We start from the raw sequence: 18,570 nt of genomic DNA on the forward strand, positions 1-18,570 counted from the left end.
GGGAACGACAGATGTTGGCGGGGATGTGGAGAAAGGGGAACCCTCCTCCACTGTTGGTGGGAATGCAAGCTGGTGCAACCACTCTGGAGAACAGTATGGAGGTTCCTCCAACAGTTGAAATTAGAGCTACTATTCGATCCAGCAATTGCACTACTGGATATTTACCACAAAGATACAAATGTAGGGATCCGAAGGGGTACGTGCACCCCAATGTTTATAGCAGCAATGTCCACAATAGCCAAACTGTGGAAAGAGCCAAGATGCCCATCGACAGATGAATGGATAAAGAAGAGGTGGTATATATACACAATGGAATATTATGCAGCCATCAAAAGGAATGAGATCTTGCCATTTGCAACGACGTGGATGGAACTGGAGGGTGTTATGCTGAGTGAAATAAGTCAATCAGAGAAAGACATGTATCATATGACCTCACTGATATGAGGAATTTTTAACCTCGGGAAACAAACTGAGGGTTGCTGGAGTGGTGGGGGGTAGGAGGGACGGGGTGGCTGGGTGACAGACATTGGGGAGGGTATGTGCTATGGTGAGCGCTGTGAATTGTGCAAGACTGATGAATCACAGATCTGTACCTCTGAAACAAATAATGCAATATATGTTAAGAAAAAAAAAAGAAGATAGCAGGAGGGGAAGAATGAAGGGGGGGGAATCGGAGGGGGAGACGAACCATGAGAGACGATGGACTCTGAAAAACAAACTGAGGGTTCTAGAGGGGAGGGGGGTGGGGGGATGGGTTAGCCTGGTGATGGGTGTTAAAGAGGGCACGTTCTGCATGGAGCACTGGGTGTTATGCATAAGCAATGAATCATGGAACCCTACATCAAAAACTAATGATGTGTGGTGATTAACATAACAATAAAAAATTAAAAAAAAAATACGACTGCCCGGAGACCACCCTGCCACGGGGAAGCCCGCGCTAGCCAAGGGGCAGGGCCGTACCGAGAACCGGCTGCCAGCCAGCCCAGGCACCTGACGCAGGGTGAGGAAACCTTGAGAGCACTCCGTTCTCAGCTGCGGTCTGGCCAAGATCGCAGGCGGAACGCTATGCGGGGACTGGCCTCGCTGCTAGCCAGGCCACCCCCGGATCTGCGATGACCCCCAACCATATTTCTAAGTTTTGCGCGGCTTGTGATACAGCAACAGATGACCAGAAAACAATGCAATCTTGTGGAAGTTAGTTTCTGTGCGCCTCAGTTTCCTCATCCATAAAATGGGAATCATAGGAGTTCCTATCAGATTATGAGTTAACATATATAAATATGTAAATACATAACTTGAGCTAACATACAAAGAGATTACAGGAAAATGCTACCTATTACCTTAAGATACTTCCCTCGTTTTACAGGCAAGATGTCATTATGTAAGAGCAGAGTGCTGTTGTTACTGAGAAAGGCGGGGGTGATGTAGGCTGGGGGCTTCTCGTCTGGGGTGGGACGCTCCTGCCATGTCTTTCGGTCTTTCAGGAGGTGGAAAGGAAATGCACACGTGCCCATGGCCACGCGGGCAGTGAGGACGGCCAACCTCTGCTTTCACCTCCCATTTCCTCAGCTCTGGTAACGCTGATGGTCTAAGGCTGATTAGGGGGCTGGTATCAGGAATGACTAAATGCAGAAACTATTTATTAGCAAGTGCTTATCAGACAGTCTTTCAAAATGTAGGATGAATGGGAGAAAGCAGAGGAGGCTTGGGAGGATTTTTAAAATACGTTAAGAGCTACTGATGTATTTATTCATTTAAAAATGGGTCGGGCAGCCTTGTGTGTGTGGAACTGGGCATTCACGGATAAGCCACACACCCCTCCTCAGTCTCAGGATAGGGGCTGGGGGAGGAGACAGACAGCAAAGGGGCCCAAGGGACCTACGGGGTGATGGAAATGATCTCTGTCGTGTGGTGGTCGCATACCCGTGCACATTTATCACAATCTAACTGCACACTTAAAATTGGTGACTGTTATTATATGTAAACTATAGGTCAAGAAATCCGAGCCCGAAGTGACCCATCAGCCACCACCCATCCCTGTACCTTAGGAGAGAAAAAAGAAAAACATACAGTCTACAGAACACGGGGAAGATGTCTACATTATTAATCCTGGAATAGTGAATGTGCTTTTTCATGCAGTGGGAGTAGAATTTTCAGGAAGCAGCTGTGCAGCGTGGGTGATGCTTATACTCTATTTTCAGCAAAATGCTCTGGTTTCAATTGCCCTCCTGGTGACAAAGTACCTGGTTACACCTATTAGATAGGACACATTTGTCCCTTCTTCCCCTTCCTGGGATCTGAAAGTCTGGCATTTCACCTTCCAGAACCCAGTCCAGACCCACAGTTGCTACAGATCTAGGAGAGATGTGTTGGACACCAAAAACCCAATTTCCCCCAAGGGTAAAACCCCAATAGTGTGCGGTGTCACAATCCTACATGTGTGCTTAAATTTCCTATCCTGAGGCCCTTTATTTGGATCAAGGCAAAATTTAAATAACCACAGAGATAACCCATGAAATGAACCCCTTCTCCGAATTGAGGGATTACTGGTTTAGTCAATCTCAGAAAAGGACCCTGACGGCTTAGGAAAGAAAAGACAGAAATTCGGGTGGAGGAGAGAGGTTCGTTCAGACAGAAAAAGTGCTTGGATAAGGACAGTCTGGGGAGCACTGGAGTGGGGGCCCTATGAAGGCCCTCAGGGTGGAGAAGGGGATGCCCAGAGGAGCTCACGGGCTGAGGCCACCATTCCCCACCACCTCTCCATTAACTACCGCATCCCTCCAGCCACAGAGAAAGTGCAGGGATCACTGAGCACCAAGAACACGGTGGATGTTTAAATGTGATGAAGAATGTCAATCACAGCTAGCTTATCTCAACCCGACATCCTTATTTACTGGCACACCAGATTTTGTCCAAGTGGCATTACTGAGGACCTAAAAGTATCAGACTGGGTAATGTCAGGTTTGTTTCATTGCTAAGTGCATTTTATAGAGCTCTAATTTTTTTGGACAGTTAACATTCCAATGGACAGTTAACTGTCCATTCCAGACAGTTAATCCAATCCACTCTGGATTAACCAGAGTCCCGAGGCATTTGGAATTATTGAAAAATACTCTTTGGATTTTTTTTTTTTTTTTTTTTTGCAATTGCACAATGCTTTCCTTATCTATCTCCATGAATGAAACGAGAGAAAGCTGACTTGGGGGCGGGGGGAGTACTGTTAGACTCAGTGTCTAGCTGGACCTTGGGCAAGAAGGTCTAGAATTTTTTTTTTTTTTTTAAGATTGTATTTATTTGAGAGAAAGAGCGTGAATAGGGAGAGAGGCAGAGGGACAAGCAGACTTCCTGCTGAGTGCAGAGCCCGACACGCGGCTCGACCCCAGGACCCTGAGATCATGACCTGAGCCGAAGGCAGTCACTTAACCGACTGCACCACCAGGTGCCCCTAGAATTTTCTTTTTAGATAAAGGAGCAGAAGGGATGATGCTGACTCCAACTCAATCCACTCTAAGTACAGATTCCTGAGGACCCCATTTCATAAGCTGGGGTGGGACCCAGGAACGCACACTTTAACAAGCCCCCAGGGCCACCCTATGAGAAACACTTGGGGCTCTGCTCCACTGGCAGAAGTCTTTCCTTCCCATTTAGGAGACAGTGGAGGCAGGTGTGTATACGTGTGCATCTGGTGGGGGAATAGTTCTCATCTACCAAGTAGGGATCTGGGAAGGAAGAGGAAAAACAAATTTTGTATATGGTGGCATATGCCGCCAGGAGAAGGAGCAAGTCGTTCTGGGGAAAGCTGCCATGTGGCCACTAAGGAGGCCTGGAGGGGCATCCTGACACTATCCCAAGGGGCCTAGAGGAGAGGGGTCCCCAGGTCCCTGAGCAGGGTACTCAGAGCCCCTGGCCCCACCACAGGCCAGATGGAGCACGTCCCTCCCCTCATCCCCCAAGACCCACCCTTCTTTCCAAGAGTCCCCCTGGAGTTTGTGTTGGAAGACCAACTGGTAAACGCATCTCTAGGCTCTGTGATCTGAGCAGATAAGTGTGGGATGACTCAGAGCGAGTGGGTGGTGACAGATGCCTGCAGCGGGTTCTGAGCCAGGCCTGGCTGGTTCTGGGTAAGCGCCTGGCTTGGGTCTTGGCCTAACATGAAGGGCGAATCCCACCAGGGGATAGAGGGCTCTGGGATTCTGAGCGGAAAATCTGTTCACATGGACGAATCCCTGGCCCGGTCCAGCCCCCTCCCACCCAGCCCCAACTCGGCACAGCACCAGCAGCAGGGTCATCGAGAAACCCTCGGCGCTTGCATCAGAAGTCAGAACCCATGTGGTCGAGGGGTCCGTGCGGGTGCCGTGCCAGGCCGTCCTCCCCCAGCATCTGGGCGCTGGAAGTTTCCCTTTCATCTTTGTCTGCCAGGCCTTAAAAGCATAATATTCCTGCTCTCTACTAAAACGCAGATACCCCTCCAAGGACATATCCAGATTCCCTGTTGGCTCAGTCTTGACTCTGAAATAGGAAAGCTCATCTGTCTTCAGAGCCTGGCAGAGGCTCCTTATTGTGAGGAGGTCTCGTGATCCAGAAAGCTCACCTTTGCAGAATTACCTGCTCCCTGTCACAGCTGTGTATGGCAGGAGTAGGTGCTAGTGATGGTGCTTGGAGGATCATAGTTATAGTTAACTTGACTTTTTGGATAAGCAGAAATCACCCTTCTGATCCTTTTTTTTTTCTTTAAGATTTTTTTAAATTAATTAATTAATTAATTTATTTATTTATTTATTTTGAGGGAGCGAGTGCAAAGCCAGGGGAGGGGCAGAGAGAGAGAGAGAGAGAGAGAGAGAGAGAGAATCTCAAGCAGGTTCTGAGCCCAGTGCACAGTCTAACACGGGGCTCGATCCCATGACCCTGAGATCATGACCTGAGCTGAAATCAAGAGTCGGATGTTCAACCAACTGAGCCACCCAGGCACCCCCACCCTTCTGATCCTTACTGGTGAAAATATTTCTAAAAATGTCTTCACATATTTCAAAGGTTTGATAAGGAGCATGGGGTGTGGGGAGGATCTGACTGTCAGATGGCCATGGTTTGTGGGAAGTGCCAGGACCTCTACCTTCACCAGCCCCGGAGGGAGGGCAGGGGCAGAACGGTGGTGGCAAGGCCCAGGGCCAGACGCCCTCTCTCCAGGAAGGCGTCTTTTCGCACCTCGTGTTCTGCCGTCCTTTTTCCCTTCTGGAGAGAGTCCCACGCCCGATATGGCTCACGGGAGATTCTGCCTATTGTTCCCGGTTAACGGGAGGATTCTGTGCTGTCCTGTCACTACGTGAAGGTAACACTCCACCTGTCTCCTCACGACCTTTTCCTGAACACAGTCCCTCCCAGCTCAGCCTTCCCCCCTGGAAGTCTCCAAAACCCCAAATGCCCACAAGCGTCAGCCCCAAGTTTACTTCCAGCCATGAAAATGTGAATGAATGTGACTCAGCCAATGGAGCTCACAAAGCAGGGAGAATGTCTGCATTTAAGGTCAAATACAGGAGCTGTTTGGGTTATGAGGAAAGAAAGAGCCCCGTAGAGTTTTCTGAGGCATGGTGTTCGTCTTGGTGCTCCTTAGCTCCTGCTTCTGTGTCTGGTTCTCTCTGCAAGCAGCAAAACCCTGCCCTCGGGGTCTCAAACCACAGCAGTCCTGAACCAGAAAGGAAAGGTAGACCAGCTTGGGAGAGAATGTGGAGCCCCAACTCCACAGCCTCCGTTCTACCCTCCTCGGGTCGCCTGGAATCCATCATGTTGTCAGCCCCCCATCATGGCAGTGGGGTAACTGCATGCTGGAGGGCTGGCTCTGCTCCGACTTGCCAAGTGTCTGTTCTCTTATTCACGGGAATCTGTACAGCACGTCTCTAACCCACGGGTGACTAACGAGATGAAGCCACTATTACCAGGCAGATGGCCGACAAGCAGACACGAAGAAATAAAATGCCACCACATACCTCACTCGCAAAGCAAAATCAAAACAAGAACCCCAGTCTGGCTTTGTTTTATTTTCCTTTCTCCCTACTTCCCCTTATTGCTCTATCTTAGGGTGAAAGATGCCAAAAGAAATCAAGAAAGCAATGTATGATTCGAGGAAGACAGTGCAAACATGCCCCTGTGACCTTCAGGACCCTGCAGTGGCAGGGGAACCACCCGGGGCCAGCAGACAGCTGTGTCCACATGCAGCAGGTGGGGCGGGAGGGGTGGAGCGGGCTTGACCAGCTCCAAGGACAGGTGGGCAGTTCACTAGCTTGCCTGCAGCAGCGGCGAAACTATAGGAACCCAACAGAACCCACAGTCTTCCGGCCTTGACTTCCTGGTGAGTAATCAAAGTGGTAAGACCCGGAGGACTCTATCAGAAAACCAGATCACATTTCAAGGCCCTGCTTTGGGAGGAATTCCGCTGGGCTCAGCAAGGGCACATCACAACTGACCACTCACCGAGAGGAAGAGGCCGGCCACTGATTGTGCATCTGTTACAGGTGGGGAACTAGCCCTTGTCCATGGGTCTTCCCCCCAATCCTGTGAGGTCTTATGGTCATCTCCAGTTTCAGAAGAAAAATTGGGCTCAGAAAGGTGAAATAATTGGCCCACGGTCCCCAGCTGGTGAAGAGCAGGACACAGGCTCGAGGTCAAGGCCAACTCCCAAGTCCAGTGCCGAGGAGTTCTGGGTCTGAGGAGGCAACTTCGCCGGGTTCTCGTGCATCAGGTGCTTATGATTACACCCTTCTCAAAACCCCCAATTTCAGTCACGGAGATCAGAGCTCTGTACTCTGTCATTAACCTCTTTTAGGGCTCTACAGCCTTAAGTCACACTCGTGGAAGAGAAGTTTGTCCAGGCAGAGGAAAGGTTTACCAGAGACACAGAAAATCCATGGATTCACGCTGTCTATCCCTGGTGGTAGAATGGCAAGGCCTCAGAGCCTCAGCGCTGGGGAAGTGTAGGGTCTTGAAGATCCTGCTTGGTCGCCATGGCATGTATGATGGCGGCTAAGACACACATTTCACTGTTGGAAGTTTGCCATGTGCTTAAACAGTGTAGTGCGCGGGCAGGGGAGGAGACAGGGAGTGGGGGCAGCAACTTCGGAGTCAGAGGACCAGAATCTGAACCCTAGTGTGTCATATACTGGCTATGTAATCTCTGCAATAGTTCAAGTTCACAGAGCCTCAATTTCCTTCTGTGTAAAATGAGGCAAACCTCCCAGGGTCATCATGAGAACTAAGATAATAATTAACATCCATGAAAATGCCATTTGTGGCACCTGGTGCCTAATACAAAGTCAATAAATATTTACCAAGCATAAAGGGCAAATAGCAGGTGATATGGAGACAAATCCCTTTAAGAAATGAAAACCCTAACTGACCATAGGGAATTACCCATTGAATGAATGCACCTACAAGAACTAACTGAACACAATACAAAATAATGCACAGAACAGAAAGTATAAACATGAACCCATCTTAGTCCACAGGCTGCGTATGAGGGAATACTAAGGGGGTTTGCTAGAAGGTACGGGTCAAGACCCTTCAATGTGGGCATCCTGTGGGAGGACAGACTGCAACACTTTTTTTAAAGGGAGAAAAAACTATATGGTTTGAAAAAGAACAGTGAAGAGGTTGGAAAAATCCAAGAAGGATTCTATTAGTTAACAGCTGAGCTGAAATCAGTATGCAAAATTAGAACGTCCATTTTCCGGGATCCCCGGCTGTCCAGTACTATTGACGGATGAGGTCAAGACCAAGCATCATGTTCATCTTGGATGGCCACTGCCTGACACATAGCACTCAAGAGTCTGTCTCAGTAAAGGGTTGACCTTAAAACTGGCCTGGGAACGAGAGCTCGGGAGAAGTCCATGATGAGGGGGGACATCCACCCAGCCATTCTCAATCTATCCGCCTTCCTGCTCCCCATTACTGCCTCATCAGCGAAGTCCAGACTGGGCCTTGGGGCACCCAGTTTCTCTTCCCAGTTCAATGCTGTCACTGTAGGTGAGGTAAGAAGCCTAGATTTTTCAATGACCCCTGCTGAGTGAATGTTACATTCAGTGTCCTCTTGCATAAAAAGGAGTCAATGCCTGTCTCCTAGGCCTCACTTTGGGCTAAAACAATCAACCAAAAACAAACAAAAAAACCCCACCTAAGATTCTTCCAGCCCTCGGAAGTTCCTGTGCAAACTACAGAAGCGGAGGAGAGGTGAGGGGCGGCACTACTCTCCGCTCGGGTCAGGAAGTGAGCTGGGCTGTTCTCAGAGTTAGCAGTCAAGGTGGCCGAGAGGCAGACGGGCGCACAGGCACTGGTCCAATCTCGCTGCAATCTGTTCATCACTTCCCTAGGAAGCTTCCTGGGCTGACCACTCGCGTCCCTCCGATCTGCCCCCACTTCTCTCACCTAGCCACACCTGGCAGCACCTGCAAGGCCCTCCACTTATGTTCTGGGGTCTCCCCTGCACTCAGACATAAGCCCGCATCCCACTGTCCCTCCGTGGCCCTCCGTGCTGCGCCCTCCCAGCTGCCCCCAGACCACCAGCCCCCGTGCCTTCAGCACTTGGTGTTTGCCACCATCCCGTGCTTGATTCTCTACTGTTCCCCAAGTCTTGATCCGTCTAATATTCTGTTCTCTCCCCCCGAGACTGTTAAGTCCAGAAGCACAGAATCAAGTCTCATTCTTCTATTTTCCTGCCCCCGCCCCCGCTGAGTCCCCCCCAGTCAGCAGGACTCAAGTATCAGTCATAAACTCTGAGCTGAATTTCGGTCACACACCACTAATGCTGCCCCTGGCTTAGGGAGGGGGCGTGGGGGGAAACAAAAAAACTCAGCAGCTTGCTCAGAGCAGCCTGCCTCCGTGTCAGCGGAGGCGGAGGCGAGAGCACCTGCGGCCTCCAATTCCAGCCCTTTCCAGTGGCAAAGCTACTCGCTGCCCTGGAGACTCCGGTTCTCAGCCTCCACCCGTCTCCTCCCATCCAGAGAACAGACAAGCCTTGGCTCAGTCCTGGGTGAGCACCTCTCCCATCTTCCCCTTTTCCCTTCCTGCCCACTCCCTCCCAGTTTCTGTTTCTTCAGTGTATTCTCCGTTAAGTTAAAAAGCAACAAGGGCGCCTGGGTGGCTCAGATGGTTAAGCGTCTGCCTTCGGCTCAGGTCATGATCCCAGAGTCCTGGGATCGAGTCCCGCATCGGGCTCCTTGCTCCTTGGGAGCCTGCTTCTCCCTCTGCCTCTCTCTCTCTCTCTCTCTCTCTGTGTCTCTCATGAATAAATAAATTTAAAAAAAATCTTTAAAAAAGCAACAAGTATGCCTCCTAAAGCTTACCCTCATTGGGCAGGAGACCAGTCGACTATGTGGTCATGAGCCTTCCGAGGGACAACACGGATGGTGTCCACAGGCTCCCACATCATCCCTGATCTTTTCTGCTCCGGACAAATTTAATAAGTGATGACTCAGAAAGTGGGAGAAGAAAAGCAGAGGATGTCAGCTCTCCTAAGATGTCAGCGGGGAACTTTAAGCCAAGGTGGGAAGGTGGGGTGGAGAGCCGCACGCAGGAGCGGGCAGCTCCAGCTCCCTGGCAGCCAGCCGGGCGAGGGACAGAAGACAGAGAGGGAACAGTGAAAAACACGCCCCCGCACACATACCACCTTCACTACTATCCTCTTTAAATCCCGAGGAAAAGTTACGTAAGGAGAAAAAATATAGCTCCAAGGCAGGGTAAGAACACCGAGTTCCACCTGGGGGTGTTTAATTTAATAAGAGCCCCCGCAGAACAAAGCGACAATGTAGCATCAGTCTGGCAAAGAGAGGAGACAAAAGCATCCTAAGGGGGGAAAGCCGCACACACGGAAAAGCACTGTCACCACGCACTCGGGAATCCGGCTCCGGGGGGGGTCAGCTTACTCAGCCCCAAGTGGTCCTGGAGGTCTCCTCCCGCGGCTGTGGACGGCAGGTGCCCGGCTGCGGGACGCTGGCCCACAGGATGCTGGTGCTGCAGACACAGCGCTCCCAGCTTGGACAAATCCCGCTGCCTGCTCCGGAGGCCCATGAGAGAAGGGGTTTCCCAGCCCCCTCAGCACAGGCGAGTTCTAGGGTTCGGCCACTCCCCGAGCTGCTGCCGCCGCTGCGCGTCTGCAACAGATGGGGACCGGGGCTGGGCGGGTTCCCAGTCCCCCGAGTGGCGCAGCGAGCGGACGGCAGACAGCATGAGCTGGCCCGAGACAGCGCAGGCGACAGTCTTGTTGGCTAGAGCGGGTGTGCTGCTCAACACGCAGGCAGAGCGCGGGCAGATCCCTCCGTGACGGGCCTGCTGCCAACTGTCATTACCACCTGTGCCAGGGGCTGCTGGGGAGGCAACTCCGTACTACACAGGCAAGAGAGCAGGAGAGAGGGCTGAGCCAGGTCTCTTAAAAAGACAGGCAGCAGGACAAACGGAAGGCAGGTGAGGCGGATGATGCAGCAGCCGGTGGACTCCGGGCCCGAGGTCCTGAGGCCAGCATCGGCCCTGCTCAGTCCCCATCGACACAGGCAAAGGCCGGTTAGCTTTAGAGGACACAGCGTGGTGGCGGCTGCAGCCACCCGGACTCCCCGGGAAGCCCTGCCCTTGCAATGCGGAGAACACAGTTTTCTCTCCGGAGAGAATCCTGGCGGAGGCCCTTCCCAAAGGCTCTGCTGGGGAACTTCCCATCGGAAACCCGGGCCCTCCACCCTGCGCATACAACCTGCAGCATCTGGAAGGCAACACGGGCCCTCCCGGGATTAACCACGTCTTCTGTAGTTCTGATGCTTTGACATCTGCGGCCTCGCTGACCCAGGCGGGACCTCCCGCCCCGGGTTAGCCACTCCCTAGAGAGGGTGAATAGCTCACCTGGGAGCACGCCTTTCAGACGCAAAACAGCCCATCCAGAGCGCGCGCAGGCCATGACCTCCTCCCTCTGCGCTCATCCATCATCTCCCGGTGCCGCTGCTCCCAGCGCCCGCTGAAATGGTTCAAACCCGCCAATCCCAAACCCACTTGCCCTGCCTCACCTGTGCCTTCCAGCAGTAACCACAGTAAAGGCCCTTGCCTTACATCCTCCTCTCCCACCTTGCGCCTCCTGACCCAGCCCCGTGCTTTTCCGCCTGGTCCCGCCGGCGTGCTGAGCCCCCTGTTTCTAGGGATCTGTGAGTATGGTCAACTTCTTGCTTCACGACAGTCATTTTGGTCTCCGCGTGTCTTACCATACCTGATTAAAACGAATCCTGGGTAGCTTTTGATGTGGGAAACAAAGGCAGGAGAGAAATTATTAAATTTCCTTATGACCTACAGCCCACTGACAAGTCCTTGAAACAGGTGGAGCGACATTCCTCTAGGGACTCCACTGCCTCCATGTTAATACTTTGCTAAGGGCAAAAAGCAACCCAGGATCCTGTAAGTCTACTTTAACGTGTTAAGAATTCCTTTAAAAATTTCCTTTATCTCTAAACTCCCCAAGATATGTGTTGGCCATCATCCCCCAAGCATATGGCCCGCTGATATATATCTGAAGGATCTCCTGACAAAGGTTTTATTAGATGGTAATAAATGACCTTTTCCCAACAATAGCTAGCCCTCTCAAGGTCCTGGAAACCTTACTTTCAAATTCTTTAGAGACTTACACTACCCCTAACCCCTCCCAACTTGAAAGTATATAATGGGCCGCTCCTCATAACCTCAGGGCAGGTCTTTCTGCCCATGGGTCCGTCCCGTGCTTTAATAAAATCACCTTTCTGCACCAAAGACGTCTCAAGAATTCTTTCTTCGGCTTCAAACCCTAACGTCGTCCCTACATCACTGTCACACACTTCCCTGGGGAGTGTGCAAGCTGGCTGGGAAGAATTTGGATTAGGAGAAAATTGGGGTGGGGTGCTCCTGGCCAGCTCAATTGGAAGAGTATGTGACCCTTGATCTCAGGGTTGTGAGTTCGAGCCCCACGTTGGGTGTGGAGATTACTTAAATATATATTTAAAAATCTTTAAAAAAAAAAAGGAGAAAATGAGGTTCCTCACTTCAGAACCCTGCAATGTTAACTATTAAACTTACTAATGACTTCAACCTCTCAGCAGTGGAGAAATTGCTTCGAAAGACAGTGAGCAACTCATGGTTGCCAGCAGAGGAGGAATCTTCCTCAAAGAATCTGTTCTTTGATCCTATGACAGGATTTAGCTGGCAGATTTGTGGTTCAAGAAAGGGTCACAGCTGTGGATGAGGTATGCAGGACGCTTCATGGGGAGAAAGGGACGCTGCATGGCTTCCAAGGCTTAAGAACCCAAAGGCAACTAAGAGTTTGGGACTTCGGGTAACTCCTAATAGGGCTAGAAGTCTGTGGCTTTCTTAAGGTTCCTTTCGGCGCAGAGGGTATGGGTTGGTCATTGTGACCCAATGGTCCATTCCGAGGTCCGAGGAGGGATCAGAGGCACTGGGCATGGGGCCAGGATCTCTCTGGGCACCAGGAATGTTGAGGCCTACATGAGAGAGTCGCCTAGAACAACACTTTTCTTGCCTGCAGAAGGAGCAGTGTGTTACCTAAAGGACCTCCAGGCCCTCTGGGACCTAAACACAGACCTTCTGTGACAACAGCTTGGATCCAAACCATTTCCCTGAATCTCAGGTCTTCCTCCAAGAAACTAATCTTAATGAAAACACTCACTCTGCACATCTCCCAGGCCTGCTGTTGGGATAAAGGACGAGCAAGCATTTGGACAAAAATAAGCAGCAACTTGGGATGTACAGGGTAATTCTGGAACCAGAGGGCCGTGCTAGTGTAAACTCATGGCTTAGCAAAAAGCTGGTGCCATTTCGTGATGAGTGGCGCGCCACCACCCTGCAGCAGGCCCCCTGGCTCTGGGACTAGTGGTCCACCAGAGACCCAGCCAATCACAATATTTTCTCCCGCTGGTTCTGGAACTGGGTTTGCTGGGTTTGCTGGGCTTGTTTTATTTTGTTCTTTATTCCAAAGTATACAAATAAGCCGGAGGAAAAAGCCTAATTAGTCTTGCTTGGAAAGGCTGGAGATGCCAGGGAAATGGGCTTCACCATCCCAAGTGCTCCAAGGCCGTCTGCGCTTGGAGACAAGTGCCTGCAGATGACTTATGGGGTGTGAGTGACCTTCTGCAGTTCTGACAGCCAGTGATCCCACATGTCGGGTACCTGGCATTATGCATCAGAGATCGAGGAGCATCGACAACCCCACTCCAGCCTGCAAGCTCCCAACCACAAATATGGTTATTGCTTTCACCTGCATCATTTCCACTCCCCAAATCTCCACTGCACCCTGCGTCCCTACTTCCTCCTCAGGCTTGGAGCTTTCCCACCTACTCCCTGGAGAGGAGAGGCCCTGTAGATCAAAGACATTTGTAACAGCCAAAGACCACTGTTGGCCCAGTCTCTGGTCTTGGGAATATCCTGCCTGTGGGACATCCCCTATGACTCACCTCCCTCCCCCTAATTAATCTCCCTAAACACTGCTTTCTGAGCATTGCCCTTAGCACCCTCACCAGACCAAAAAAAGACAAAGCAAAAACAAAATAAAACAAAAAACCAGAACACTAGGTCCATGCTACCTGCAGAACAAAGCCACATTCTGCAGTAAAGGAAACCAGGCCCATGATGGGATTCCTGGGCCGGGGGCCGGGGGGGCACCCTCTTCCTCCTCCTGTGTGACATGTGTTTCTAGCCTTCTGTGGCTCTTACACAGCTGAGGTAATGCAGGGAACAGTTTGGGGTTTTCCTGCCACATTTCCCATGTTAATTGTAGTCTTTGAAGTCACTGCTGTGATTTGCTGTGATGTCCTTACCTCTCGCAGTGGAGGTCAGGGCGTGTGTGCTCCGGATGGGCTGTTTTGCGTCCCTCTGAGAGGCGGGCTCCCAGGTGAGCTATTCACCCTCTCTAGGGAGTGACTAACCCAGGGCGGGCGGTCCCGCCTGGGTCAGGGAGGACGCAGACGTCAAAGCACCACATCCACCCAACCTTCCAACCGCTCCAGCTTGCACGAAGCTATCACCCAGGGTCCTCACGGGCCCGTGAGCACCCCAGGCCTGCACATTACCGACTCTGCAGTTTTGCATCCCAGAGTCCTCATGGGGCCCCCCTACTCCCAACAGACTTTCCCGACATCTGTAGGTTAGTACCCGGCCTCTCTCCTGGAACTGATTTCTTGAGTATACTTTAGTGCTGGGTATTGACAAATACTATCTCAACTTGCACAACAGGTAAATGGGTAAAATAATATATATATTTTTTTAATCAACAAGGAAATGGTAGCTCAGAGAGGCTGAGTTGCCAAGGTTACGAACACAGCAGTGACAACGCCAGGATTCAAACACAGGTGCATCCCCTCCAGAGCCTGGCTCTGTTCCACACTGTTTTAATAGGTTCACAACCCCACCCCCTTTTATTTATTTATTTTTGCTTATTTGTATCTTCTGGTTTTTCTCTGTAGGACAGGCTTGTGTATTATGTAACTAAAAATAAGAGAATATACTCCCTCCTGAAGTTGGAAAGTTCCCTTTTAGGGATCCGTCCCAAGGAAAATCTGAAATGCAAGTGGAGGTTCATGCACAGAGGTGGAGGCTCTGACACCCCTCCACGTGCGAGCACGGATTTGTGTCAAGTGTGTTCTGATGGAGTCATGCACTGAGGGGTAAGGACATCACAGCAAATCACAGCAGTGACTTCAAAGACTACAATTAACATGGGAAATGTGGCAGGAAAGTCCCAAACTGTTCCCTGCATTACCTCAGCCGTGTAAGAGCCACAGAAGGCTAGAAACACACGTCACACAGGAGGAGGAGGGTGCCCCCTGCCCCGGTCATGGGTAACAGACCTGGGTTCGATTTCTGAGCATCCCAGGAATCCAGAACATACCCTTTGCCAAATCCCATGCCACCTTCAGCCGTGAGCCTAAACGCCAAGCGCTGCACGCCAACCTCGTCCCGTGATGAGGCGCCAAGTGCAGGAATGCAGCTACAGCCCTAACTACCCACAGCCCCACGTCCATACCGGCCACGGCGCCAAGCCCGTGTGCCACGCTACTCGCAGAAACCTGCAGACCAACAGCAGCTGCTCAGCAAAGCCTTATCTCCCTCCTTTTGTAGGTGGCCGGTGCTGGCCCTGCATTTCCGGCAGCGATCCTGAGGCTGCCGGATCTGTGCACGGGGAAGCCAGAGACACTGAACCCAGAGGGTTCCCTGGGCCCAGTGCCCGGCTCCTGGCTGCACTGGCTGCACGTGTATTTCAGTCGGGAGCTCGGCAGCCCGGAAGAGAGGGCATGGCATGGTGTTAGCATGGTGTTGGCTTAGCCATCTGTCGGAAACAGCGTCTGAGACGTACTGGGTGAAGCAGGGATGCTGATGGCTGTGGCACTTCACTTTGGGATTCCACTCCTACAGCCTGAGGCCAGCCTTCCTGCATCTATTCGCACTCTGCAATATGTTAGGGGCAGTTTGGTAGCTTCTAGAATATTCTAATTAAGAATCAAGACGACAAAGAGGACGATTCAGCACATCCACCATCCTTACTAAAATCTATACCAGAAGACTTGTGAATCAGCTCAAGAAAGGTCAGAGCTCTTTTCTCTCACTGGAGTGAGTGGTGTTCGAGGTAGGTGCGTGCTAGGTCAGGCTGGCTCAGTAAGGACGGCACGGGGCGCCAGCACCTCTGGATAAATCAGCTAGTGAATCTGCCCACGGCAGCCGCAAGACTTCCTTTGAGCTACAGGAATAGGTTGTACCTGTCTAAAATCGTCTGTGGGATCAGAGAGAGGGACAAACTGTAAGAGACTCTTAATCACTGGGAACAAATGGAGGGGAGTGGGGTGGGGGGATGGGGTAACCGGGGGATGGGCATTAAGGAGGGCATGTGATGTAATTAATGAGCACTGGGTATTATATAAGACTGATGAATCACTGACCTCTACCTCTGAAACCAACGATACATTGTATGTTAATTGAATTTAAATAAAAATAAATAAATCTTAAAATAAATAAACAAATAAATGAAATAAAATCGTCTGTGGGGGTTTGGCAAACTCCGGTCTGAGATTTCCTTTCATTGTAATATACCACCTGGTACCAAGGCTGTCGGGGTGTGGGGTGGAGGGGGGACACACGGCCGTACTCACCTCCAGTCCTGGAGGCCATCACGATGTACCAAAGCACCCGGATGTTTGCCGGCTCGGGCTTGTGTGCGCAGCAGCCCCTCACGGGACCCCGCCGGCCGAGCGGAACTAGCAGCTCGGCAACTCCTGGACCATAAGCTCACGTGCAGCCCTTGAGCTCTCATGCCCTGGTTTCCATGGAGAGGAACCAGAACCAAAGCCAATCCCTCAAACAGTAACCATCTCTCCATCTTTCACAACCAAGTTCTGGACTCTCAAAGGTCTTCCAGAGACTTAAGACAACTTCGTGGAGCCGCTCGTGTGGAGATGGCTCTCAGTGTCCCCCCAGGCTGACTGCGGAGCAGGTCCTGAGCCCCCCGCCCCCCGCCTCCAGAAGCGCTGTGTGTGCAGACCGGGGGAGCATGAGTTGGAGCCCACCACCTCCCCTGTTGTGGAGTTGCAGCTCTCAGCTAAGCCAGTGAGTATAGAAGCCCTAAATCCCAGGCGACCAACTGGGAAGTGACCTGCCCCCCAGGCCACGCAGCTGGGTGCTGAGGGGGCCAGGATCTTGGCCCCAGAACTGACGAGGAAGGGCTTGGCTCTGCCTGCCAGAAAGCGCACCAGGCTTGTTCCCGTGGCCCTGTGCTGACCTCTCCAGACTGAGTCTGAACAAGTCCCAGGTGTGGAAGGTAACAGAGAACAGATGGTAGAAGGGGAAGGATTTGCCATCTGTGCCGGCAGCCAAAATGGTGATGCACACTGAGGGTGTACTGGCGGATCGAGGGTAAATAAGACACATGTGTGCACACTCACACGCACGCACACACGCATGCTTAGCGGTTTGCCTGCCAAAGCACGCATGGACCTCTCCTCCTCTCAGGTTCTTCTCTGAGCCCACCCCCAGCCCCACAAAGACTCTCTCATGCCCCCTGCCCCGGTTCCTCCGGCGTCCATCGTGTCAGCTTCTAGGGCCCACCCATGGCTCTGGGGGGAGTACACACTGTTTTGAACACTGCACAGTCTCCGTCTTATCCAGGACCACCAGCCAGCCAAGGAGAACGCTCCTCAGGCCCAAGAGGTGGGAGCCCACCATCTGGGATGCAGTGTCCACACCTTCAACAGAAACCCCTTGGCACTTGGGAAGCCTCCATTTTCCTCTCTCGTTTTGTCGTTAAGAACAGGATGCGCCTCTCCCTTAACACCATGTTCCCTTGGTCTGACCCCACAGTCCCTCACGGTTCTTGCTCCACACCTCTTGGGGGGTCCCTCTCCTACCGAGAGACACTCACGGAGCCCCCAACCACAGGACACAGGAGAAACTGAAGACAGAGACCCTCGACCTTGGGGAATTGAGTCCTGGCTGGGGGGAAAGTCATGGAGACAAGGAACAAGCAAGCTGAAGGTTGATGCAGTTCAGACAGCAGCCTCCCTAGAAGTTTCCATCAGTGGCTACTTTGGAAGAAAGTCGTAAAAAAGAGCTTCCTGAAAAGAGTAAGGTTGAGGCTGAGGGTTTGAGTGGTAAGCAGGAGCAGGTTAAGAAAAAGAGGTGTGGGACAGTCCTTGAATTTGTAAGGCTCCCCAGTACATGCTCCCTCTCCTGCCCCCGGACACTCTGCCAAAGGAAGGCTCACAGCCACCAGATCTTCTCTCTACGCCCAAAGCCAGGCTCGGCACAACCACAGCTGAACGCTGAGGGGCCGAGCTTGGTCATGTCAGGCAGGCGCTCCAGTTCTGAACGTCTGTGACCTAAAACCACCGCAAAGGCACCGCTGAACAGAAGGCTCCGGGCTGCCCAGGTGGCAGAAGGCAGGCCTCCGCCTAACACGTACCAGTCTTCCCGATTTAATTGAAACCAACACAAATCGCACTGGGGCATAAAACAATTCTTCCTCCAGATTGCCCTCTATCACCATGCCCCAAGGCATGTCCTCTCTCAGGCTGGATGCATCTTCCTGAGCAGACCGTGAAGGGTAAGAGTCTTCACGTGTCCTTTTAAATGGACGTTACTTCTCTGCGCGTTCCAACTCCAGTTCTGCCGTTTACTAGCACTGTGACCTTGGATAAGCACCGAACCCTTCCGTGCCTCAATCTCCTCTTCTGTAAAATGGGATTAACGATAACCATACCTACCCCACAGGGTTGCCGTATGTGACGTATAGAGAGAGAGGCACACGTGTGCGCATACACATATCTGTATTCGAAATACAGACAGAGACACAGCCTGGCGCATATCATGGGCTGTGTGGGCGCTGGCTCTGAGTCTTAAGGGGGTGAACAGGGCCTGGGAGCTGATGGGAACCAACAGCCTGGGAGGCAGTACAGTCCATTTTAATGACATCTGACTCAGGTGTTAAAGGAGCCCTACTTGGCATCTCATGCTACAATAATTGCCATTGGAGACAGAGCCTCAGAGACTGAACCTTAGGGTAAAGTAGGAAGTGGCGAAAGG

At 51.7% G+C, this 18,570-nt stretch overlaps 1 protein-coding gene across 5 annotated transcripts in view; it reads right to left on the bottom strand.

Moving 5' to 3' along the window:
• The window catches only part of PRKAG2 (protein kinase AMP-activated non-catalytic subunit gamma 2), a 255,248-nt gene that overhangs the window by 196,578 nt on the left and 40,100 nt on the right, over nucleotides 1-18,570 (bottom strand). The window contains exon 1 of one of the 5 annotated variants that reach the window (XM_073887555.1): nucleotides 9,909-9,976. The exons of 3 other annotated variants lie outside the window; for them this stretch is intronic. The gene's annotated coding sequence lies outside the window, so the exon portion shown is untranslated. One more of the 5 variants, XM_073887556.1, reaches the window with a different exon arrangement.

Source organism: Callorhinus ursinus, unplaced genomic scaffold, assembly GCF_003265705.2.
Source record: "Callorhinus ursinus isolate GAN/ISIS: 27379988/994484 unplaced genomic scaffold, GSC_fseal_2.0 scaffold80, whole genome shotgun sequence".
Classification (NCBI taxonomy): domain Eukaryota; kingdom Metazoa; phylum Chordata; class Mammalia; order Carnivora; family Otariidae; genus Callorhinus; species Callorhinus ursinus.